Source organism: Lonchura striata, chromosome 2, assembly GCF_046129695.1.
Source record: "Lonchura striata isolate bLonStr1 chromosome 2, bLonStr1.mat, whole genome shotgun sequence".
NCBI lineage: Eukaryota > Metazoa > Chordata > Aves > Passeriformes > Estrildidae > Lonchura > Lonchura striata.
In genome coordinates this window covers 33,470,072-33,496,150 of record NC_134604.1, presented here as the reverse complement: position 1 = coordinate 33,496,150, position 26,079 = coordinate 33,470,072, and the positions used below count along the sequence as shown (strand labels likewise).

The 26,079-nt window shown below is 40.4% G+C and overlaps 1 protein-coding gene across 13 annotated transcripts in view; it reads left to right on the top strand.

Annotated features, from left to right (window-relative positions):
- TENM4 (teneurin transmembrane protein 4) overlaps positions 1-26,079 on the top strand; it is a 1,541,819-nt gene that overhangs the window by 923,921 nt on the left and 591,819 nt on the right. For 8 of the 13 annotated variants that reach the window (XM_031505163.2, XM_077781310.1, XM_077781309.1 and 5 more), the window contains one exon: positions 15,068-15,225. The gene's annotated coding sequence lies outside the window, so the exon portion shown is untranslated. Of the gene's footprint in view, positions 1-15,067; positions 15,226-22,108; positions 22,589-26,079 lie in introns of those variants that run through there. The other 5 variants (XM_021533838.3, XM_021533841.3, XM_021533846.3 and 2 more) reach the window with 1 other exon arrangement.

The following is a 26,079-nucleotide window of genomic DNA, read 5'->3' as shown; positions in this document are numbered from 1 at the left end:
ACATAGAAAAGTACAGATGGAAAAACCCTTTCCCTTTCTCGGAATATCCCAGAACTTCCCTTCCTGGAACTTCCCTTTCCAGAACTTCCTTTCCCTTTCCTTTTGTCTTTAAAAAAACAAGTCACTTTTTTTTGGTATGTCTTTCTTCCCACTGGCAAAGCTACATTTGAGAAATGAAGATAAAACACATACAAAATATTTGTGGCTTATTAAAATTATTTCAGATGCTCTTAAGGCTGTATTTTCTCAGGACATGTTGATAAGGAAAACATGGCAGCCACTTAATTTGACTAAAAATAATTAGACTCATAAATGTAAACATATTTCATATCATGAGGTGTAGGAAGACTTAAGCACTCTGATTTAAAATACCAATAGCTGTGCAAATTACAGAGCCTTTCATGGGGTTCACTGAGTCCTTAATCACACAAATTCCCAAGGTTTTAAGAGTCATTCAGTCTCGGAAAACAAAGCTGAGTTTGAAGGACAAAGACTTCCCTGGTAAGCATCTCTAAACTCTCCTTACTTCATAACAAGAAGGTCACCAAACCAAATCAGTAGACAGAGACGAGGGGACAGGGTTATGCCCAAGAAATTTTAAGATAGCTGCTATGAAGAAAACATGCAACAAACTCAGGGAAACTCAGCTGAGACCTAGACTTTTAGAACAAGTTGTGTAATTCCAGGCAAGGAAAGAGTCAAGGAATAAAATTTTTGCTGTTGACATCACTGAGAGGCAGAATTTTATATTACAGTCCCCAATGTTTATTCATTTTCATCCAAGTCTCAGGTCCATTGGGGATGTTTTGTGGAAGGGAGCTCTCCTCTGCTCCAAGGAGAAAAAGAGACTAACAGTTGAGCAAGAGGATGAATCTGAACTTGAGGGGAGATGGTGCAGGAGCAAACCTATTTACAGGAAAAGTTGAGCATGGCCAATATCTGTGCAGCAGGAGACTCAAGGAAATAAAGGACTTGACCCAAGGGATATGACAGGTCCTGAGGATGAGTAACTGAGAACATGCAAGGCAAATGTGTGAATCCAAGGGCTCAAGGTGGATATCAGGAGTAGTAACTTTAATTGTCAGAAGTCTAGTGAGTCTGCAAGTGATGTCTGTGTCCCTTACCCTTTCTGCCCCTCTATCCATGCAGGGATGGTGTCTCAGGTGAAAGTACCTGCTGCCTGTAACAGGGATGGGTCAAGGATCAAATAAGTCAGGCCATGACTGCTATCCTAAAAGGTTCTCCATGGTTTGCACCTTTATTCCTAATCCTGCTTCCTGACAAAGCCACTCCTTTAATAAAGAACCAGTTGAGTACACAGTGTCTTTGAGGTTACAATACAAGCAAGTCAAAAAATATCCCTGGGCCCACCACAGACTTGGTTTAATACCTCGAGAAGTCTCCTGACCTCTTAATGCCTCTGATGAACCATTTATAAATTAAAAAGAACAGTTTTATCTCTCTGATGAGGTGATGTAATGAAGCAGAATTAATGGATAGATATCCATTCTCCTGAGATCCTGAGAGTACAAACTTGGTGACAGTTTAGTTTTTTCTCTGGGTCCCTGAAGCCTTATGCAGTTGCTCTGCCTGTTTATCAACACCCTTACTAAAACCTGAGATCATGTTTGAATTAGTCATGTTGAACAAGAACTAGATATCTCCAAGAAAATATAATGAGGTACTGATAAGCTTCATGAAAATTAATAAGAAAGTGGGAGGAAAATACTGAAATTAATACCCTCTAAATCTGGGAGGAACCCTTGGTCAGATAAATTATGGTGGGTCATTTTTGTGCGTGGTCTGACCCTGCACAATCAGCTTGCATGTAGTGACCACCAGTTATCATATGTACATTTTGGAACCAGGGTACGAGTGTGTGGTGTCTTTTGCCAACTGGTAATTACTAGAGTTAGAAGAAAGCCTGGAGGCACAGAGGGTACCGAGGGAAAAAGATTATCTCTGGGATATCTGCAGGGAGTGGGAGCTGAGGTCATAGGGGAAAAAAGAAATTAAAAGAATAGAAAAAGAATGGGATTCTGTGCTGGAGAGGTCTATAGATAGCATAGAACAGAAACTCCAAGGTTTGCAGTCTATATTTTAGCTTCCCACTCACAAAAATATTTGTTAATTGTTATTGGAACATCTGTTTAGTGTTTTAAATGTCTGATTTCAAGAATTTACCAAATGACAGGAAACAAAACAGAAATGCAAAACAAATTTTTTTGGTGACAACCAACATTTATTTCTGAAAGCACTCATTAATAAGGAAAGCCTCAGAAAGACATTTCAAAAATGTGTATTTAAGTCAAGCGCCCAAAATATAGGAATAAAATCAGCTTCATCTTTGATACTGACATTCTACAGACATCCTTGAAAACCTTTTCTAGAATAAATCTGAAAAATTCAATAGCTGCTAGCGATTTTACAAGGAATCAGCCATTGTAGTCATGGGATCTGGTACTGCTCCTGCTTTGACAAGGAAAAATTTGGGATGTCAAATATTCTGCATATTGCAATGTATATCACATGCTCAAGTGATGTTCAGTTAGTAAGGAAAGGTATTTGCCAGCAGCTTTATAATTCTGTACCTCCCTCGGTATGGTGATAAAAAACACCCAGCATTGATGCTGTCTTCAAATGAGTCTACTGGTCGCTACATAAGAAGTGTTTGGTGTGAAATTTGAACAGTACAAGAGATGAAGCTAGACAGCAGTAGTGGTTTGGTGGCAGCGTGTAGCTTTCATGACCATAAATGGTGTCTTTGTCCAAGATCACTGTTGGAAAATAATTTGTGTGTGTGTGGTCTTAAAAATATTTTTCAATTATTACTAAACATATAATTGAGTTCTTAATATGCATAATTGTCATATGCCAGATCTGGCAGAGAGGGGATAACAAGTCAGAACTACCAAACCAACAGAGCTACTAGGAAGCTTGCTATAATGACCAGATATCACAGGTTAAATTGAGTTTGGGTAATCTAAACACCTATGAAGAGTCGGGTCTCCTGTGCTTTGTTCACACACCTTTGTTCATTGCCTGATTCTAAGGCCATTCCTACTGCCTCTCAGCTCTTTTTACTTTTTCACTCAAATATTCCCAGGCTCTCCTGATCAAGAAAATCTATATGAGAATGATACCAAAAGAACACAGAACTTCAGAGACCTCCTCTGTCTGGAATTTTTCTTGTTCAAACCTTTTAACCTCCCCCACATGTCCAGGAAAACACTCACTTCTAAAATACCCTATATCCTAGTCAAGAACAGGCTCTGCCTTCCTGATATCACTCAGCTGAGATCTACACAAGCCTTCTATTTGCATGGGCAAGTGCAAGGGCAGCTTTTTGCACAGATATTTCCATTCAGCCCTGCCAAGCAATTCAGCACTGCCATGCCCTGGAGGGATCTACATAGGAACTTGTGTGTCATCAGGTCTTTCACATCTAAAAGCATTTCTATGCAGAAAAAAGCTGAGGTGCACTGCTGGAGTGGTCTGAAGGAGTTTTCTCTCACAGTACTTATATGCTCTTTCTTTTGAAGTATCAGTTTCCAGGACTATCATTCGAAAAAATTTGCAACATAGGAGCTAAAAGAAAAATAGGGAAAACTAGGAAATCAGCTGCAAATACAGTCCAAGGAGATAAATTTGACTGTTTAAAATTGACCAATGAGTTTATCTTGAAATCCTGTGTACAGAGAATGTTTGTGTGGATATATATGTGCATTTGTGTACCTATGTGTACATACCTATGCACAAATATATAGAAGTTCTCAGGAGTTTATACAGTATTTTTATATTGTCTATCAATACTAGTTTTACTTTTGTGTATTTAAGCTGAGTTTTTTAAGTTCATGGATCCAAAACACTCTCAGAAGTATCTGCATATGAATTTGAGCCAAGTCCTAAGGGAGACTTGTGTGGCATTTGCACACCCTGTTGACATTTAGAACAAAAGTCAAGCCCTGGAAACATAACAAAATTATAGGCTAGCTCTCTTTTCAGTGCCTGCATAAATTAGCAAGACTGTCATCCTTGTCATTTAACACTATGGCTGCACCAGCGTAGAAATCCACATTAACAGCACTGACCCATGGGTCACTGAACCTTGAGAAGCAGGAAGAGATTTTGCAAAGGGCTGCAATCACTTTCCTTTAGAAATCTTAGCAGAGCTGCTGCAGTTACCATGCATTACGGAGGCTTCAAACAGAAATCAGTGGTAATGGAGAAAATTTGCTGGACTCTTCTGTGTAGAAGCAGATATTTGCCTTTATTTTTACTAATGGCCCAAAGCCCTTCTTGGAGCTCTAGATCTCTGCTAAATGAGGAATGCAATCTTCTAACAATCTTAGCTCTGATATAATATTTAATAAGTATCATCCCAATTTCAGTGGTCACAGAGAGCTTGCACAAAGCCACATGACTGGTTAACAGTTATTTCCTTCTTTTTGGAATTCTCTGTCCAAATTCAATGTGGATGATCTGGCAAGCTTTGAAAGCATTCTAGCTTAAATAGTAGAGCCTGGGATTTTCAGCATCCTTGGTTTAAAAATGTGCTTCTGAAAGGGCTTGGCTTCAGCCCCTTTAGTTGCCAAAATTATATTTATAGTCACACTTGGCATCTACCTGACACAGATCTCAAGGCAGTTTTACAAATCACTGCTCTCCTCAGTTTACAAAGAAGTTAAGAAGACTTGAGTGCTCAGTAGTAGCTGTCCAGACTCCTGATCTGAAGAGTTATGCTCTGAACCACTGTGTCCCTGCACTATTAGAAACTATATAGTCTGGAACAAAACTAAACAAAGCTATCCTGATTCAGTCTGAACACTACTGTGGTAGGTCTAAGGAAAAAAAAAGAAGTATAAATATAAATGCAAGCTATGGATCCTATGGTTAGAGTGTCAGTTAGGACATTTAAATGCTATATATAGAGAAAGTGTATATATAGTATTAAGGAGATGAGTGTATTTTATCTTTGGCCAATGCATAAAGCTGTCTGAGTGTAATAATAACTCTCAGCTGAGTCTACCTCTGCATAGACTGCTTACAAATCACTGCAAACATTTGTACAGAGCAAAGCAAAAGACTGATGAATAGAAAAAAGCTAGAGAGCCCTGTCCTTTGCAGGGACAAAGGAAGAGAAGAGAAGAGAAGGTTCTCTGAAGAGAATCTTACACCTATTTTACACCAATGCAAAACCAAAATCCACAAGGATGGTGAAATAATATTTAGCTCCATAATATTTCTTGTAGCTTGAGGTCTGACAGAGCTTTATAAAGTTGATCGTCAAATGCTGCAGTTCTTCTGACAACACTCTTACAGTGGGAAAGCAATTTTTGTTAAATATTTTAATAAAATAAGCCTTTTTTTCTAGCACAGGCTAGCATAGGCCTGTGAAAGTTTCATAAAACATTTATTAATTAACTTTTATAGATGAGGTACACTGAGGTTCAGTAATGCATTGTCTAAGGGCTCAAACTTCACTGTCATTCTCTGTTCAGAGTCCTGTGAGAGCTGTAGAAAGAGGCCATGGAGGCTGGAGGTCCACTCAGACTGTGCATTAACAGCTACACACCAGAAGAGTTTTCACTTGTCACACATGCTATCAAATTTTGTTCTGCACCTTTACAAAAACGTATTATACATTTTTGGGTTTGTCGTTGTTGTTGTTTGTTTTGATTTATTCATTTTATTATTTTACTTTATCTTCAGCTATAAGAAAAAATAGTGTATTTGGAAACAAAATTAAGGTCAGTGTTTCCCTCATCAGCCTTATGTACCCATTCTTTTCCCAGCAGGCTGCTGGACTGGCTGCAACCCTGCCAAACCACTCTGTCCTCAGCCAAATGTGACAATCCCTGGAAAACTCTTGTTCCAGACCTTGGTTTGCCTCAGGTCTCTCCCTCCATCACTCTCCTTTCTCAGGCTCACCCTAGTACAGGCTGTTCCTCTAATGAGAGGGAAAAGCATTTTCCTTTTCATTCCCTTTGCACAGCAAAGCACCCTCAAAATGTATTCCATTTCTAATTTTGTTTATGTGTTTGATTTTTTTTCTGGTTAAAGAAGAGTGGCAATGATAGAGAATGCTTGAAAAAGTAGAATGGAAATATTTTTAAAAGTCAGTTAGAGAGATTTATATTTAACATCATATCCAGTACCATACCCTACCTGCAGGAGCAGTCATTGCCCTGGAGACGGTGGAGATAATCAGGAATATTAGACAGAGATCAAAGGTGGTTGGAATTAAAGCATCTCTAGTGTGACCAGTATGCTCATTCATTTAGTTATCTTTCCCTGCTTGAAGTTAGGAAATCTGAATTTTCTTATCAGAAGGAAGAAATACAGAAGAAAATCTGTTGTTTCCTATACATTTAGAGATCAGTGCTTTTAATATACATCTTAAAACATTCTGGTTACATCTTTCTCAGTCTTTTTTTTCCCTTGATTTCCTTTATATTTTCCTTTTTCCCTATTCCTTCTCTCTTTTTTTTCCCCCATTCCATCTTTTTCTCCTATTTTTTCTTCTTTTTTTGTGTAATTTTTTCTTTTTTTTTTAAATTTTTGTTCTTAAATACTAATAAAGAAATTCCTGTGAAGGATGCCATTGATTTGATACAAAAGTGGAAACCTAATTTTTTGCACTTCTAAAGAGATTAAAATCTCAAAGTCAGAAGTGGCCACTACAGGCTAACCTCAGTTCTGTAATGTCTTTGGCTTCAGTGCAGTTGTACATGGGATAAATTCAGCAATTTGCCAATGGGGGCTAATAACCCATATTTTTCTGTTTTACACAACAGCCGTAATGAAATTTCTCCAAATTCAAGTGTTAGCATTTAACTGGAGGAACAGTACTTAAATGATGTTCTTCTTTAATTTTTTCACTTATATGTTGTAACCTTTTTATGACAGCTCCTGCCTGTGTCACAGTTTTTAGGAAGAATTCTGCTTTGGCATCTAGTAATATCTTGATATACAATGGTTTTAGTCTCTCTCAGCTGACTTTTTCCATAATCATAACAAGATCTATCCTATTTGTTTAATCCTCTAGTCCCTGTAGAAATGCTAAAATGCTGTCAACATATTGAGGTGCTCAATAGCACCCATCTGATGTAAAGTTAAATGCCAATGTAGATACACACATAAGATACACAAAACTTCATTTTTTTTAATTTACACCTTTATTTGGTGGCTTATTAAAAAAAAAAAAAAGTTCCTGTTTGCAGCAAGCATTTTTGTTGGCATAGATGGGTGTCATCATTCAGATTGTGAGGCACTGCCATCCCTTTCCCCTTAAAAATAAATAAATAAATAGTAAAGTGATAGAATCTCTCCATATTTACTCACTCCATATTTTTCTTACTAAAGAGCTATTTTTTGATTTGTTTTACTGAGGCTGGATTTACAACTAAGGTTCAATATAAATCACAGAGCAAACTTGTTTCAACAGAGGTGTGCATGACTGATTGAGGAGGTAGCATGATCTACCACGCTATTGGGATGGCAGGAACAATAGGGATAATAAGCATCCTTTACAAAATGGGTTTATCTGAGGAAAATAGTAGGTAAACAAGAACATTTCTTGCACAAAACATAAACTTGACTTCTTTTTTTCATGTTCTAATGGGCAATATATTAGTAATAAATATAGTGCTTTCTTCATGCACTGTAAATTGTGTAACACGTTTGTGCTTCCTGCAGTGGCACTCTGTTTTTTTAAAAAAAACTTTATGGAGTTTAGTGTATTGATGGCAAAGAGCTACTAGATCGTGATCCCTCCTGTAAGAGGTCTCATGAGAGGATAATGACAAGGCTGATACCAGCAAAATGGCAGAGTATCAAAACCCCCCTGCCTCTCCAGGACCTTCACCTTACCTATACTCCTGAAGCCTGAGGCATTCAGTGGCCTTGCAGGAGTGGTGGTCATAGAATAAAGAATCAAGAACGGTTTGGGATGGAAGGGACCACAAAGATCATCTCATTTCAAACCCTCTCATGGGCAGGGCATCTTTTGCTAAAACATGTTGCTCAAAACCTCATCCAGCCTAGTCTTGTTGGGACTGGTCCAGCTGGGACTGGTCTCATAAGGCTACTGGAGAATGTCATTAGGATATATCTAAGGCAAATATAAAATATTAAACATTAGGAAATGTTCTGCATAGTCAAGAGGGGAAAAAAAAATTAATTTCCATCTGAGCTACCCATTTTGACAGCCTGTAGTTGACCTTGGGCATAAAACCACTAATATTCACAATCTTTAAGTTAGGGATTCGATGGGGAGACTATTACTTACACAGTATTATATTAAATATTTTAACGCCTGAAGATGATGCAAGAGGTGAACAGGGAAGACAGCTTGCAGAGAAGTTTTTTTCTCTTCACTATTTCATTCAGTCCCCCACATTCCCTTGACCTGTGATCTTGCACAGGCTCCAAAACAAACTTGATCAGTGCATGGTTATAAGGACAGCAGTACATTAAACAACCCCAAAGCACTTCCTAACTGGTGCTGCACAGTGCTGGAGGTGGGGGAGGCTGTGCGTGGCTGTGCAAAGCTGTGAGCAATCAGACATTTTATTCTTCTTTCAAGAAGTGTTACATGTCCAGGCTGTAGTATTCTGGCTCCTTTCAAAATGTGTCAGCTTAAACAATCTCTGCAAAACACGTCCCTTTCCTCTCATCCTGTTTTCCCTCTGTGCTAGAAGAGCTGCTGTATTCCACCCCCCTGTCAGCACTGAGACTTTTGTATAAATGAAAGTTACTGAAAGGATTTGTGGCTACTTCATTATCACTGCTGTGCCAGATGATAGGGGTTGGAGCGTTTTCAATACCTATAGAAATATTGTGGGATGGAGGGAGGCAGGTTACAGTCTGAGCAGCCTCCAGCAGAGGGAAGTGGTACACACACGCTTCCCAGCGTGCTGCATGCTGCCGCTGTGCAGAGGAGACAGCAGGAATGTCAGGTCTGGTGTTTGCAGAGCTGAAATTTCTCCCCCTCAACCTGCCTCTTTCCCCTTGCCAACACAAATGCCTGATTTAATCCCCTTTTGTTCTTTGTCACATTGATCTTACCCTCGATTTCCCCCAGATCAAAACAGGAGGTGTCTCCCATCCAACTCCCAGTAACACCCCCCTGCAATAGACTTGATATAAAACATTGGATTTTAAAGCCCAGAGTAACTGCTGAGAAATAGAGGCACAACTAGGGCTCCAAAAGGAGTTTTGGTTTTAAGTGTAAGGTTTCAATATTATATTCCAGAGTCCATTTTAAACCAGGGCTGCTTTTCCTGGAACTCCTCAGTAGATATGGCAGAGGAACTTGTCTTGGTCCCAGTGCTGCCTACTAGTGAATCCCCACACAGATGCACTCTCAGATCCCTGCACACCAACACACATCTGGGGGCTGCCCAGACACAGTTTCCACTTTTCTTTCATTTTCCACACATTTTTCAGTCACAGGATCTCTTTTTGGACAAACACATGCCGACCCCTATACAAGCTGAACAGAAATGCACTGATGTCTCATATGGAAGAAATTGTTTGACCACTTCTCCTTGACTGTTTTACACTTCTAAGATACATGTGACTCTTCCCTCATCTTCTTTGCCTTTGGAAAATGCAAAAACCTGCTGGAGATTAAGTCATGGGGAAGATAATGTCCTTTACCTACACTTCCTTGAACTGCCTTAATTCTGTTTGCAAAGCAACCAGGCGACTTTGTCTCATCCTACCTCATCTAGAGCTGCAGGGAGCAGCTCCAGCTTTCAACCTTTTGATGCCAGGATTTTCCATGCTGAGATACAGTAGGTGGGTAACAAGAAGATCCTATTGAAGTGAAATGAAGTAGCAAAAGGATTGTCAGCTGAGCAAATAAGAAACATATAGTACCTATCCATCCTCCTCTGCATTTCTTCCTGCTCACTGTAAGAAAGAAAGGAGGAAAAAAAATGTGGTAAAGCGGGAAGTGCAACAGAGAGCAACAGCAGCAGTGACAAAGTCTTGATTTTAGAAGAACAAAACTAATCATTGCTGCTAAAGACACAGCTCCTTTAATGAAGAGGCTGCTGCAATATCATCGCAACAACTAGCAACCCACATGTTAGATTACAACAGGTTGAGCCAGTGCATGCTCCCCTGTGCCACACTGAAAAAAATAAATCAAATGTCTGTACCTGAGGCTCCTTCATTTCCCATTCAGAGCTCTCCTTTAATGTGGGCTTTTCATGGTACCTTTCTTTGGCAAGAAGGGGCTGACAATGGCTTATTTACCTACTTACCTGTCCTTGAGCTATGTGGCTTTTCTTTGAATAAATTAAAATGGCTGTTTCGAGTGATGCTTTCAGCCTCTTCAGTCTGGATCTAATTCTCAGAAGAGTTTTTGCTTAAAACCTGTTTTTCAAGTTTTCAACCAAGTATTGACTGTCTGTGAGATGCATCTCTATGAAAAGACTCTGGTGCCTATGGGTAAGGAAAAATATCCTATCTGGCTACCTTGCCTGCTTCTAGGTTTCCTATATACTTATAGACTAAAAGTGGAATGACGGCTTGCTAAAACATGCCCTTGTCTTTTTTTCAGTTAATTGCCTTGCTTGTTTGCTGCTTGTGACTCTGGGACCAGATTTCAGCTGCTGCGAGTTTTCTTAAATCTACTGCTAGGAGATAGGTTTATTTTTTAATGCTATAATAGCATTTTTAATATTCCTGAGTGGATATACAAATTAGCTTTGCTTTGTGTGACTGATTCTGTCTTACAGGAAATGGTGGTAAATACTTGAAAAACTGTCATAGTTAGGAAGTTTGATTTTAGTCTCCAAAGCAGAGGAAAATCTTGATTTAAATTTTTGGCAAAGGGTGCTTTTGTAATGTATTTTCTATTATCTCAGCAGCAAAATTTCAGAGGCCAAATGCTCATTTGTATGAGCTGACTTATCTCTGAGGCAAGGAATTTTATGGTTCATCAGAAAAGCTGTCTGTTGTCATGGTCATGGGGTGATTTTTTTTCCCCTTGGGTGCCTAGGAGAAGAAATTAAAAAAACAAAACAGTGTGACATAGAAAAACATGCCGAAATACCATGTAGAAAAGATGCGTTTTCCTTTTAGTACACTGCAAAAAGTTCTAAAGATGATGGCCCAGGCACAATAAAACATAACATGTATTAAATCTGGCACACAGAGTAAACTATTGCTTCCCAGTTGTTTGGTTTTTCCCTATGCATTACCACTGTATTCAAGCATATTGTGTTTTTACATATGCATATTCTTGTGGAGCAGGGAAAGAGGAAACCATAAGAGTGGCAGAGACCAAAACAACAGAAATCCCTTTCATTGCTGGAGCTGTCATCAGAATCAGGGTGTAATACATGCCATCAGCATTCTCAGTGATGCTCAGGGCAGAAGTTAAGAGAAATATTCAATCCCAGGCCCTTCTTTGGAAATATTGGCTCACTATTTACTACCGTGAGTAGCTAGAACTCATCGTACATCATACTGGGCTCTTCAGAACAATTCACTTCAAAATGGTATCTGACTAGAGGTCTGCATGCCTCAATCCAAATTAATTCAGGATAATTCTGTTTCAGGTCTGATGCACCTGAAATCAGAATTTGGACCTAAATAGAATAGCTGTTATTAAATTATTATTATTGTCATTGTTATTATCTCTATGTAAACAAAATACCACATACCATGACAAAACTGCTGCTTTTATCTCTCTTTGTAATGCTCCAAATCCTGTAATCTAATTGTTACACATCCTTGCTCAAAAGAAAGGTTCAAATATTAGCTTAAGGTTGTAATAGTAATTAGCAGTGTAGAAGCTTAAGCTATCTGTGTAGATCACAGGGTTTGCTTACCACATACTTTATCAGTAGGACAGCTCGGGCACCTTATCATCTGACACTAGGAATCCAGAGTTCAGCTGATTTTTTAGGAGTCTGAATGTTTGTTCTTTATCTCTTAGGCTGTGGTTGAACATGCATCAAACACAGAAAGGAATGTGGGGGGTGAGGGAGTAGGGAAATGGGGAAAACCAAGTGTTCTGGCAGTGAAATGGTACTAAATAATGCCAAAAAGTACTTGAAAGAGGAGTGGCAGTAGGATCTGTTTAATTGATGGTAGAACCAAACCAGAAGTAGGGTTTCATTCTCCACTGACAGAGCAAGGGTAGTAATATACACCCAAACAGTATCTGTAAGCTGAATACGGAGATGATCAGAGCAATTCTGCTGCCATGTACAGCAGGAAATTTCCAGCACCAGAGATTTGGAGACTGGATGCTCTGGCTTTGACACTGTGGCAAATTTACTGTATGGCTTTACTGAGAGCATTTTAAATTGGACTTTTGAAATGCAGTCCAGTTTGTCTTCTGGTGCCTCTGTTTATTAGCTGTGGAGAGGGAATAAGGCTCATTCCATAAGTTGTTTTCTGCTATTTTCATCTTTTTTTGCTCTTGCCTTAATTGCAACCATCTGAAACAAGGTGTAGGATTATAAGGACCCTTACATTTAACAGGGTGGTTGTTTTTAAGCTCTGAAGATAAAAGGGAAGGGAAGTCCTCACTCAAGACATTAAGTTGAACCCTGTCCTTCAAGAACAACCAAGTCACTGTATTAACATCTTAAATAATAGATTCCTCCCCACAAAATCACACCCTCCAACTTTTCTTCTCCCCTTCAGTAACACCATCTTCTCTTTGACCACAGCCCTTGGCATGTCTTCTTTTCCATTTTTGTCTCTCCCTGTGCACACCTACTCCCTCTACAAAGGTCTCCTCTCTTCTGCTGTCTTGCCAGGTGCACTGTGTGAAGATCCAAGAAGTCACTCACAGGTAGCTGAGCTGGCTGGTTTGCATGCACTGACTGTCCAGCTGGCAGCCCAAGCCAAGCAATTAGCTAACGAGCTTATACCACAGCCTTTCACTCACATGAGCTGTGCTTTGTCTCACACGCCACTGATTTTCATAATATATGTAGGGTATTTATATCTTTTAAGCTTTTTACCTCTCTAGAGAATGGGGTGAAATTAGCCACCAGGTTCAGAATACATTGCTGGGCACAGGATTGACAGATGGAGAGCCAGATGGACAGACAGCACTCCTATAAAAGCCTTATTTCCTCTAGGAAAAGAGGCTGTTGGGTCTAAGCACTACTAGTACAGGGGTACAGGATGGATGGGGGGGACTATAATCCTCATTAACAGATGTCATGTGTCAGACACTCCTGCAGAGAGATGCAAAGGGAGAGCAAGCAAAGCACCTTATTTTGCTTTGCAGGTGTGAGTTTAAGTCTGTTCTGCCTCAAGTAAACGCACACCAGACTGGCATAGCTACAAATTCAAAGGGGAAAGGGAAAGGAAGGCAGATTTGTCACTAGCTTCATTAGTCCTTTGTGTATTGTCATTTTAAGGGATTCATGTGGCCTTTCCTAATCTTACCCAAAAGGCTCATGAAAGATTTTCTGATATTTTCTTTCCCCAGCCCAAGAGGGTAAATGAAGTAGCATATTAAAATTGTAGTCCCTTACCCTGAAAATTATTTGAACCCATGCTCTGACCCAGTTTCACTCTGAAAATGGCTGTATCAGGCATGATCAGGTCTAACGTGCTACATAGTCTACATCTGGGCATTTCAAATAAGAAAAAGGCCAGATTGAATTGTACTGCTTACTGAATCCTAAAACCCACCACTTAACCTCATTTTCTAAATCTGTAGTCACTAAGTATGAAACTGCTACAGCAAAAATTCATAGACACACAGAATGTCTTGGATTGGAAGGAACCTTAAAGATTTTCTAGTTTCAATGCCAATTCCATGGGCAGATTATTTTACCTCTTCAACTCTTCTCTGAGATTTAGTTGTAGTGGTGCACTAGCACAGGTTTTGGACTAGTCCCCGTTAGACTCATGATTGAGTAACAGTCTATAGGATCAACCACCTGTTTTATTTAGCTGTTTTATTAGATGGTAATTTTTTGTAGCATCCTTCCTTTGTAGCATTCTTGGCCCCACATGAGCTACCATGTGAGGTGGGCAATGTAAAGGAAGTGAAAGGTGCCTTAAATGCCTTAATTGGAAGGATTGTCATGTGCAGAGTTGATATATGAACAAAATCTGCCTCCAGAAGTTATGGAATTCCAGCCAGGAAAGTGGGTGGGAACCCTTGGTTGAACCCAATTTCCTGCTTGAAGAACTATTGCTCAGCAAGCATGCTTTGAGTTGTCCTCACTGTTGGATTCATATGAAGCCTGGGTGTTGGGTTGTGGACGCTCACTGCAACACTGTGGATGATCACTGCAACTGGAGAGAGTAAAAAGTCTCAGAAAGTAATGTCAATTACTGCATTTTAGAAAGCAATTGTATTGCTTGTGGTTTTATTTAAATTTGTAGGATAGCTATGGAAACATCTGATTATTTTGATGTTGTGCATAAAGCTATCATAGCTAAGGATAACTAGTACAATAAAATAAGCACAGATGCTGCTGGAGCTTGTCTGAACAACCTTCACTCCACATTTTCCAGTAATATGATGCACCTTCAGTAGTGAAAGCTTTGTAATCAATCCTTTTACTTTTCTTTCACTACAAAAGTTCCTCTTAAAAGAACAGCAGATCTAATCTTCAAAAATATTTGCTGACTTCTGAAGCATGTTCTCATGCCTCTGAGTTTGAAGTTACAGTAGAAAATTTACTTATGTAGGATGGCAATTCAAATAATCTTATTTTATCTGAAAGTATATAGAGGTCGTATCAAAATTTCATTGGAGTTCTGTCCAAAGAAAAAGAAGTTGCTTGCTTATGAAATTCTGTTATAAATGCATTTAACATCTGGTCCTGCAAATGTACATGATTGTTTCTTTTTGACCCCTTGCAATGAATAAAGACAAGAGATGCAAGTAAAGATGTGCAGGATTAGATCCCTTACTTTATGGGGTTTTTTTTTTCCTATGGCATTTCAATGATAAAAGACCAATTTCTGCCCTTGCTTAACCTCCAGCAACCCCACTGATTTCCTTGTTCATTCCAGATTGTAATAAATGACTTTACACACTGGAGCCTTTTTATTCTTTCCCTTCCAGATTGAGTGTCTCAGCCCAGACAATGGGCCCCTGCCTCCAGGAGTGTGCGACTGAAATAAATCCACTGACTTGAGCAGCCGCGCTCCATCCCACGCGACCGGGAGCCGAAGCTGGTTTCTGACACACCAACTTCCATGGAGCCAGGGAAGAGCAGACAGGTGAGCAGCATTTTTAACTCCTTAGCATGGCTGGTGTCCGTATCAGCCCTGACTCATGGGTTATACACACAGGGTATGTATTAAATATCACTGTACTTGCACCACGTGTATCTATTTGAGATAATTATGGCTATTGGAGTGCTGGTGGTTTCTTGCAGTCTTTAATGCACTTATCCTCACAACATCTGATAAAGTGAGGAAGTCTTTTTATCTGTATGTTATACAGAGGAAACTGAAGCCTAGACAGATTTTTTTGCTATGCCAGGGAACTGAATCTGGGTTTTCCAAGCTGAAAGCTAGCACTCAGTCTGTTGGTCTATCTTGAAATAAGCAGTACAAATAGGCACAGAGAACAGTGTTTCTCGTAAATTGGGGATACTGGACTACTTCACTGTGATACAGCAGACATGATAAATTGCTTGTGTTAAATAAAGTGTTAGGGAATTCTCACATAGCTATGGAGAGGCCACGCTGTTATTAAGGATGTAAAATGCATATATTTCAGCTTATTCTTCCATATCCATATTGACTCTGAAGTGCAAACAATAATAAAAAGTAAATTTTGCCAGTAAACTAACACAATTTATCTGGAGGACAGTGCAGAAAGTGGGAGCAGAGTTTGATCCCTCCCTGCTTGGGAGTGGTGACGTGTTAGCTGACGGAGGCAGCCCAGGCAGAAGGCAGAGAATAATGATGCTATTTATTGTTCTGGTGAGGATTCAGTGAGACAGGCTGGGGGTTGAGTCCTAAAAAATTAATAAGGAGTGGAAATGTGTATCAGAGCCAGTCATTGTACTCAGATCTGCAGTGTCAATATCACAAGATCATCATTTTCTCTGTTATCATACAATAATGTGGGTACATTGCCATCTCAGAAGTCAATGGTTGGTTCAACACATGAAAAGGAGATGCCAGAAGTGAAGGTACTGGGCAACTATGGGCTTTATTCTGCTGGGGCAAAGATGTCTCCAAATCTGTTCCTTTAGTAAGACCAAGACTCTCTGTGATTGAAATAACTGAGTTTTCATTTCCCAAGAGCATCTAGCATGTGAATGGGACTATTACAGTGAATTTGCTATTGCACAGGCATAAATCTGGAGTGATCACAAAGTTAGTCAAAATATGTGGCCTTATTGGAGAATTAAAAATTATCACACATGCATCGAAACCAGATGATTTAACCAGGAAAAAGCCTTCTTCATTATGAGGTTATGGTTTGAATATGGCTTCAGATTGGCCTTCTAAGTTTTATTTGATATTGTTTGATACGCTGCAGTATTTCATTGTAATTTAATGGCAATTTCTATTCACACAGCTATTCTAAATAGGTTCTTATACGTACCTATTACCTTGGTAGCCAGGTTTCTATATCAAATCCTGAACATTCCATTATTATTAAAAATATAAAATCCACATATTCCATCTGTTTTGTACAGTAAGGTGAACAAAATTGGATGTGAAGTCACAGTATGGTAACAGGGTAATTTTTTGGAGTTTCTTCTAATATACTTATTGTCAATTGTATTGAAGATGTTACAGTTGTTCATGGCTGTTTTATGATGAGCTATGAATTGAGAAATATTTTCTCCTATCCCTGGATTTAAAAAAGCATGCTTTAGATTTTTTAGAGAGGAAAATAGGTCTTTGAAAAGTTGCAATTTGATCCTCTGAGCAATTTATACAATTCTTGACATGATCTACACCTTCTTGATTAAGATCTTTCTTCTTCCTAAGACATCACTGGAATTTCTGGGGATAAGAGAGACTTCATTCTACTTCAGTAGACTGAATGAACCAGCATCTCATTTGAAATTCACTTTGTATGGTATATACAGTATGGTATGGTATATACAGTAAAGCAAACAGGTGCTTTACACAATCCCAAAACCCTTACTTCAAGAACAATTGTCTTCCATGGAAGTGGCCTCCTGAAATATTTTTCTTAGTTAAAAAAAGGAAAAAAACCAAAAAAGAACATATTTACAGAGTTAAAATACAAACAATGCACAGGGAAAAAGAACATAATAGGCTTAGGGAAAGGAGAATAGAGACCTATATGCTTACGGGACCTTCCACCTAATTGCCTATAAATAATTGTCTTCTGCATATTACTCGCATCAGAACATGGTCTATAAGTCTGGATGTCAGCTGCAGAGCTCAGCTGCTGTTTGTAAATGGTATTAACTGTGCTCTTGGTTTTTCTGTGCTTAACTGTATATAGTTTTGTTTTATTGGCACTGTACTGTAAGCATCTTCTGCACTATGCAAATATAAGAGCTGAGAAGCATATGGGCCGAATCCTGCAACATTCACTCAGGCAAATGGCCAATTCACTTGATAGGAACTTTTCCTGAGTAAGCAGTCAGAGCAGACTCTCAGCTCCATCGTATGCCTCGGCTTGTTTTCAGGTATGACAACAGACACTGGCGCTTTGCAGGAAGGAAAGGAAGGTCATAAGACCCAGTAATGTGGGTAGATGCTCAGTTCTGTTCTTCTCAGGACTTAAGATCCACTGAGATGCTACAAAAGGCACAATCAGTATAGAATGACCCTCTCCAGCCTTTAGCAGCCTGTTAAAAATCTGCTAATAAAACACCCTTACAAAAGGAAAGAGTCTTCAGGATGAGAGGAAAGGGCCTCAAGTGGTGCCAGGGGAGGTTTAGACTAGATATTAGGAAACATTTCTTCACTGAAAAGTGATCAGATATGGAAACAGGCTGCCCAGGGAAGTGGGGTAATCACCATCCTCAGAAGTGTTCAAAAGACTTGTGGATGTGGCACTTGAGGACATGGTTTGCTGGTGGACTTGACAGTGCTGAGTAAACAGTTGGTCTTTTCCTTTCTTAGTAAATCTGTGATTCAATATATGATAGCATTTCTCCATCCCCAATCTGGACACAATCTATTGGTAACAGTAGTGGAGACATCTCTCTAGTCAAAGCAGACAGATTTAAGCTACAGGAATTCATGGAGTGAAGAGAAAGAGAAGGAAAATCTGCTTTTGATAAAGAACACCAGTGATTTCTGCTCCACCAGCTTGTTCAAGAGCTTTATTGGAGAGACATGACTCGAAGTGGGAACTTCAGGATTCAGCTCTGCATCCAGTTCTGGTTCAACCCTGCCATCTATCATACAGGAATGGGGTTTCACCTTTTAACTGTGTAGGTAGCTAAAAGTTCTGTCCCATTTCCTGGTCTCTCTATATTACATAGTTCAAGCTGTAGTACAAGCAGTATGTTGTGGACTTGAGGTCCAAGATCTACAAAAGCTTACACAGGTGCTTTTCTTGAGTGACTCCAATTTTGTCTACAGTGCCCCTCACAGCTTCGTATGTATCAGAGAAGCTGGTTTTCTTCATCTAGCTACCATGGGAACCAGTGCAGTACTGATGCTGTAGCACACATTTCAGCATGATACCCACACAGACCCTGGTTGCACACTTGGGGCTTCTAAAGTGTGTTGAACACTGGGCTGTGTGTTTTCAGTGTGTTATCACTGCTGATATTAGCAGTGATACCCATATTTTTCTTTCTCCTACAGACATTTCTTTCAACAGTGCTTGACTGAAAACTTAAGCTGCAGACCTTACCCATGTTCCTCATCCTCATCCTCATGCACCTTTTAAATAAAATTGCTAATTCAAATAGAGTCTTAAAGGTCAAACACTCCAGACCTGGTTTTGCAAACCTTCTTGTATATGACTTTCCCCCTTCTATAAAAAAAAAGAAAATCTCATCAGGAAATGTTGGCAAAAAGTGTTTAATTACAGAAATCATTTTGCACCCTATGGAGAAAGCATGACGAATGGCATATTTCCACATTTGAATTGCACATTCATCAAGAAAAGAGTGATTTCCCCTTAAGAATGTTCTGGAGGAGTAGAAAAGAGCATTGAACCCTGGGGTGTGCATTTTATAGTCTCTGAAAGGCAAATGGTTTAGCTTTCATTGATTAAAATACATGGTTTTTCCTTCTGGATTATTCTCCTAGATGTAGAAAAAAAATTAAAATCTTTGGTAGTGGCTGTCAAGCAGTGCAGCCCCTTAGGAGATCATTCCACTAAGGCGAAGGGCTCACCAAACCAACTGCTGCTGAACTTGGCCAGGAAGAAGCCTTTGACCACCAGATGTTGCTTTTTCTTTGCTTGATGAATGGGACTTTACAAAATGAGTTGTCATTGTTTTATTGGAGCAAATGTCAACCTGGAAACACAAGCCAGCATTGGGAGCACCAGGTGCTAACTGGAGTGGCAGCTCCAGGACTTGCTGTCCTTGCTGTCCTTGCTCTCTGGTACCCAAGATCTAACAGGCTTGTGCATTAGTCTTGTCATTCACCCTCTTGTCCCACAGACATGGCTTCTTTACAAACTCTTCGCAAACACTGCGTGGAGGAGAACTTGGCTCAATAGTCACTGCTCTCAAGGAGCAAAGTGCAAAGTTGCTGGGGTGCAGGACACAGGCACAACATGGCAGGCTGATGAAAACTGATACTTTAAATGTACATCTTCATAAAATATGCTCCAAATTGGTATGCAGCACACTTTTGTGACAACAGTAATTCACTGTGAATTGAAGCAGGAGCAGGATTTTCCTAAGCAAAGTAGCTTTTTCCCATTAAATTACTATTGTTCTTTTTTTTACAAGGAGCATTATTGTCTAGTTCTGTTAACCGAGAAAGGCCAATTACACAAACAGTGCTGACCTGTTAAACTTGAATTCACCAGACAGAATTCAAATAAACAGCATTCTACTCCCCACTTGGGTTTACTGATTTTCTCTTAATAATGTCACTTGAGTTTAAAAAAAAGTCTGAGGTGAATGGGTATATCAACTAAGTGTTTCAAAACCACAGGAAAGTAACGCAAACTCTAAGAGCACTAAGAACAAGAAAAAGAAAAAGTTATATGTAATTGGAAGAGAAGATGTTCCATTTCCTTTCTAAAATCAAATGCAAACTGCTCATGTGACTGATTTAGTATTGAACAAGAGAGGAAAAATTGCTTCTTGGCATTTAAATGGAAATGTTTCTTGTTCCGAAATTTTGGAAGCTTGCATACTGTATGATTTTTGAAAGGCTTATACAATTACCATTGAATTTGGATGAGGTCTATTTCTAACAATATATGTATTTCTCAGTTAAACTTTTTCCTTCCAGAGACCTAAATTACCTTTGTCTAGAGTCTAGATTTTGATGTGGAATAAATTCCAGAGGTAATAAGGCCAATGCAAATATATTTCATTTTTAATGTGTATGTCTGAAAAAAAACAGTGAACAGCAGCAGCCGTTTTGCAATGCAGACCTTTATGTTGAGGACTCTGCTGTTTTAGGATGATGTTCTGATTTGCTAGGCACCTTTTTACTGTGATTTCTGGATTTGGAATAAAACACATATCTTACCTCTTGCTTTCCACAAAGGCTAGAAATTTTAGAACAGGAGAAAAAGGCAGACCACAGCAGACTTGCATCTGGCTGATTTAAAAGTATGCCATGAAGAGGATGATTCCCATGTAGCTCAAAGCACTGCATGAAGTACTGCAGTCCATTATGTTCAGCACTCCTCTTACAATGCAGTTTTAGGGCTGAATCCAGAGTCACTCCAAGATTTGTGATGTCAACAAAAGTCCTGTAGAGACTGTTGCCGAAAAGTTTCGTAAGAGTAAATTTTGAGGAGGGACTCAAAAGAGAAAAATGTGATTATTTGGTGAATGAGAAAATGATAGGCTGAGGGTAAATGGCAATGGGTGATATATCCTTACAGTGGTAAGTTATTGAGGACATGCCCAAGGTCAGGCAGTGAAGCAGTAGCAGGGCCTGACACTTAGCAACACCATAATCCTTTATTTCTTCAGAGCATGTTGAATAGCAGCATTAAATAGCCCTAAATTCTTGTAACTAATGTTAAAAAATATTAAAAAACATATAAAACCAAAGCAATACTCCCCTTCTAAATAAATAAAAGGCAGAAACTGGTAGCATTTATCTTCTTCCTCAAGAAGACCTAAGCATAAACCTTGCAGGACTTCTTTCTGAGACTTTGATTTCATTATCAAACATAACAATTCTGTAAAAAAATGTTTAAAAAATAGCAATAGTTACTGATAATGATAGTGATGACATCTCCTGACACCATTGTGGATGATGCTCCCTGACCCCAAAAGCAACACCTTATGCATGCTACCTAATTAGGGGCACAGGAGAAACAGAAATTGTTTCTCACGATGTGTGCTGGAACTAGAGCCCACCTGACCCCAGGAAAAGAGGGAGTTTCACCATGGCCAGGACATGAAGGCACTACCTGAAGCAGATCTCCACTTTCTTCCTGCCTGCATCTTGATCCGCACTCCATTCTCATGCTAAAGACAATGCCAGTTCAACCCATCCCCACGCCTAATCCATGCCCAAGACCAACTCATTCCTATCATACCCAAGCACATCCTCTCCTGTCCCTATTACCTTCTCATTCTAATGTCCACACTTGATCCATCTCCTTACCATGCCCATATATCGGTCCATACCCACATCATGTCCATCCCCTCCCCATAGCTCTGTCCATCCCCTCTCCATGCCATGCATGCCTAAATGCATGCCCAAATCCCCTTCATGCCCATGCCATGCCCGAGCCCTTCTCCCAGTGCCCATGCCTATGTCTGTGTGTCCCCTGATCCATGCCTATGCCACGACTGCACCATGCCCACGCCTGTGCCTATTCCCATCTCATGCCAATGTCTGTGTTCTCCCCATGGGCCATGCCTATGTTCATCCCTGGCCCATGTCTATTCTATGATCCTGACCATGCCGTGTCCATATTTTCTCAGCCCCATGTCCCTGCCGTGCCCGTGTCTGTGTCCTCCCTGCCCATGCCTCTGCCATGTCCATGCCCATGGCACCCCATGCCTGTTCCCACCCCGTGGGCCGTGTCCGAGCTGTTCCCACGCCGCCGGGGTGGGCAGCCGCCAGCCGCATGTGCGCCTGTCATTCCAGCCGGGAGCGCCGGCTCCTGCCTCCCATTCATGTAACCTGTGTGTGTCTCTCTTTCTCTCTGTGTGTAACAGCGAGAGGGAGAGAGCGAGCGAGGCACCGAGAGAGGGAGGAGGAGGGGGGAAGCTTTAAATAAAGCCTTTGGATTGCAGCTGCTTATTTTGGGCAGTCCTACCAGGACGATTCCTGTCAGGAAAGAAGCTGGACCAGTCGTTGTTCTTTTTGGGTTTTTTTTTTTAATTTATTTTGATTTTGATTTTTGGGGGTGGCAGCGGTGTGTGTCTGAGCTGCCTGCGGAGATGAGCTCCGGTGCCTGCCTGTAGTTTCCACTTTGGGATCGCTGGACACAGAAGTGGCATTTCGGTGGGGGAAAGCTGCAGACATGGTAAGCTTCGCTTTTCCTCTGAAAAGTATATTTATGTCATAGACCCTTCTTGAATTTTCCCTTCCCCCTTCCCTCTTCCCACCAAACAGACAGGCACACAGGCTGGGGCGGGGGAGAAGCTCCCTGAATCCCTGGCTTTCCCTCCCCAGCATCCATCCTTCCCTCCAGCCCAGCTCTCTGCCCTTCCCTCGCACAGTTTGCAGCAATTCGGAGGGAGGGAAAGATGCTGCGGGAAGCTTCGGGCTGGGGCGGGGGGGAATCAAGCACCCCCAGACTGCCAAAACCTTGCTTCGGGGTATGTTTGGAGTGGATTCTCCCATCCAACCTTCCCCCTCCCCGACCCTTCCCTCTGCACCCTGAGCGGTGCGGCTGTGCTGGGGGAAGGCAGCAGTGCAGATTGGGAGGCACTGGAGCAAGGATGCAGCTTTAAGATCAATCGGTGTTATTTATGTAATAGTAAAAGCAGGGTGGAAGGGAGGCAGAAAAAAATAGAATGAGAAAAAAGTGCCTTGTTATTTGTCAGCCCACCAGGCTCCTTCGGCTCTGTCTGAACCCCCCATACTCATGTCCTGCTGCAGGGTGGTGCGTGGTGAGAGTATATGTGTGAGTGTGTGTGTGTGCGTGTGTGTGTGTGTGTGTGTATGTTTACATTTGGATCCGTGCTAGAATCGGGGGTGAGAATGGGGTTGCCCATTTTCCAGGGAAAGGTGGGTTTGCCTCCAACAAAAAGAAAAAAATAAAAGAAAGAAAAAAAAGAAATGTGCAAGTTGAGTGACAAGTCTGTTTCTTAGGCATTAAAGGTTAAAGCCCTTCTTCCAGCCATGCCCTACCAGGATTAAAAGATCTCCCAAATAGTGTGGTGTTGGAGAAAAGATGCTGGAGTGCCTGGAAGAAATGCAGTGGCTCAGACTCCTGTTTGTATTCTCAGAAATTTGCATTTTCAAATACAAATTTGGGCTGTTGAACATGAAACCAGGCTGCTACCAAAGGGCATTTATTTCCTGGGATTTGTTTTGATTGAAAATATAGTGTAAAATATCTGGGATGTTTTACTTCAAAACAAGCAGTAGTTAATAAATTTCTAAATCTTAAAAAAAATAATAATTAGTGCCCCCAAAAACTCTAGAAGTATTCACAAGGCAGTATTTATTTACTTTCTTATCATGACCACACTTAGAAATTCACGGTGGTTACAACTAAGAAAGTACATGATTGGAAAACATAAACAAAATGAAACAAAACAAACAAACAAAAAAGAACACAAAAATCAAAACCCAGCCAAAAAAAAAAAAATTATGTCACTGCCTTGTTTTATGGGATGCACAGTCTGAAATACATTTTTCATACAGCCAAAACAGAAATTACTAAATGCTCATTGAATAGATGGGCAAAACCTTTCTACATCTTGAATACATTTGTTCATGCTTTTTCCTGGAAAGTTCAATTTCTAATGATTTAAAAATAATAAATAAACAAGGCAAACTCTTGAATCAAACTAAAAATTAGTCTCTCCATCTCAACACTATCTTCCTTCTTAACTTTTTGTACTGAAGCCTCACCTTGAATTTACAGCTGCATCTTTTTCTTTTTTTTTTTCCTCCTGAGAAAAGTCCCAGGTAAAAGAAAGGCCATGAAATGAGAAAATGAGAGCAAATCTTTGACGTTTGAAGTTGTCTGTGTGCTTTTTATAGGTAAACTTCTGCTTTAGCCTGGCAAGTTGTTAGTGTGCTGCTCCCTGCTCTGCGGCGCCGGAGCTGGGCAGGGGAACTTGGCAGCTCCCAGCCTATCCCAATCCCATTTCTTTCAGCTTCACTGACCCTAATAAAATTGCCTGCTAGTAGTGTAGCCCCTCCTTTCCTATGGAAAGTGCTCTGCTCCCAACATGTGCACCACATGTGCCTGCAACACCCAAGGCTTAACATACGTTCATCTATACCATGCCAGCAGCTCGCATATGCCACCCGCACTCTGGCTCTGGCAGGAGCTGGGGATTGGCCATCGGGAACCCCAACCTCTCCCCTGGTAGCTGGGGGAGGCTGGGGCAGAGCCAGTGATTTGTATTTAATTTACTTCATTGGCCTCTTCAGAGCCAGGCGCCTCCCACTTAGTGCCTCTGCCTGTAGCACTTTTATAGGTTTGGGTGGAAAAAACAAGGAGTATGTGTATATGTATATATATATATATATATATATATATATATATATATATATATATATACACATATTTAGTGCAGTGGGGGGGAGCATAAAGGGAGGAGGATATGTCTCTTGCACTGTTTTGCAGCAAGGCAGGACTTCAGAGCAGCTCACTCTGCTCTGCCTGTGTTATAAGGCTGTAGGAATTTGCTCGTTTGTGGCCACTGCGAGCTGCCCGTCCTTGAAAAATTCCCAGCTCCCAGACTCTGCTACACTGCTGGATCAGTTCTTTCTCTAGTGGGCTGGTTTGTGACCAGGGGAATTCTTTGCTGCCATGATCCCTTGAGAATGCAATCCCCTAGTCAGTGCATGGCCAAAGAAAAGTAGGCTCAGTGCGAGTTCACAGCCGGTCTGGAGGCAGAGAGGGGATGGTGAGGTCTCGGCCGGGCATTTCCCAGGCACCTGAAAATGTAACCTGTGTTGCACTTTCCTTGAGAGCAGGACCACCACTCTGCACCCAGCATCCTGGCAAGGGGGTCTGCACGCACAGCTGGGGTAGGGGAGGAGGCGAGCTGCCTTTGCAAACAACCTGTTTTACTTTTTTCCCCCCTCAAAAAATAATCACCAAGATTGGGAATTACTGCCACTGCTCTGAGATGCACTATATCCTTACAGGGACCCTGCCTCTGTGCCTCACCCTCCTTTCTTATACATACACATGTGAATGTGTTCACAGCTTCACAAGGGGAGATTTTCAATTAATCTGTTTTTTATATGTGTGACCTGGAGAAGAAATGTCATATTTTGGTGAAGAAAGAGGGTCATTAATATGGAAAAATGTTTTTGGGTTGTTCTTTGGCAAAGAAGGGGGTAAGAGGCAAAAAGAGATGCAGAAGTTTACTTCGTAGTTTCTTTTTCTTATTAGCAAAGGGTCCTGGTTTAGAAAGGCTTTTCTGGATATAATTTGCCTTCTCTAATTTTAAAGAATAGGGAAAAATCAGGGAGAGATGAGGGTAAAGATGTTCATCTGGTTTTTGCTGGGGGGGGAGGGAGATAGTTCCCCCTCCCCCTGATTTAATTTACTACATGGATGGAAAAAGAGAGACATCTCTCTAATTTCAGTGGGTTTGGGGAAGAAGGAAGATTTGTGCTGAAAAGACTCTGCAAATTTAAGTCCATGTAGCTTAATTATTTTCCTTGATTCATTTAAAATAGATGCTTTCCTTTTATTTTGGTGAGCAGATAGTATGCTGGCAAGGGAAAATGTTATTTTTGTTTTACAAAGTGAATTTTTTATTTTATTTTATTTTATTTTATTGGTTCCCAGGAGTACATAATAACAAAATGTTATTTCAT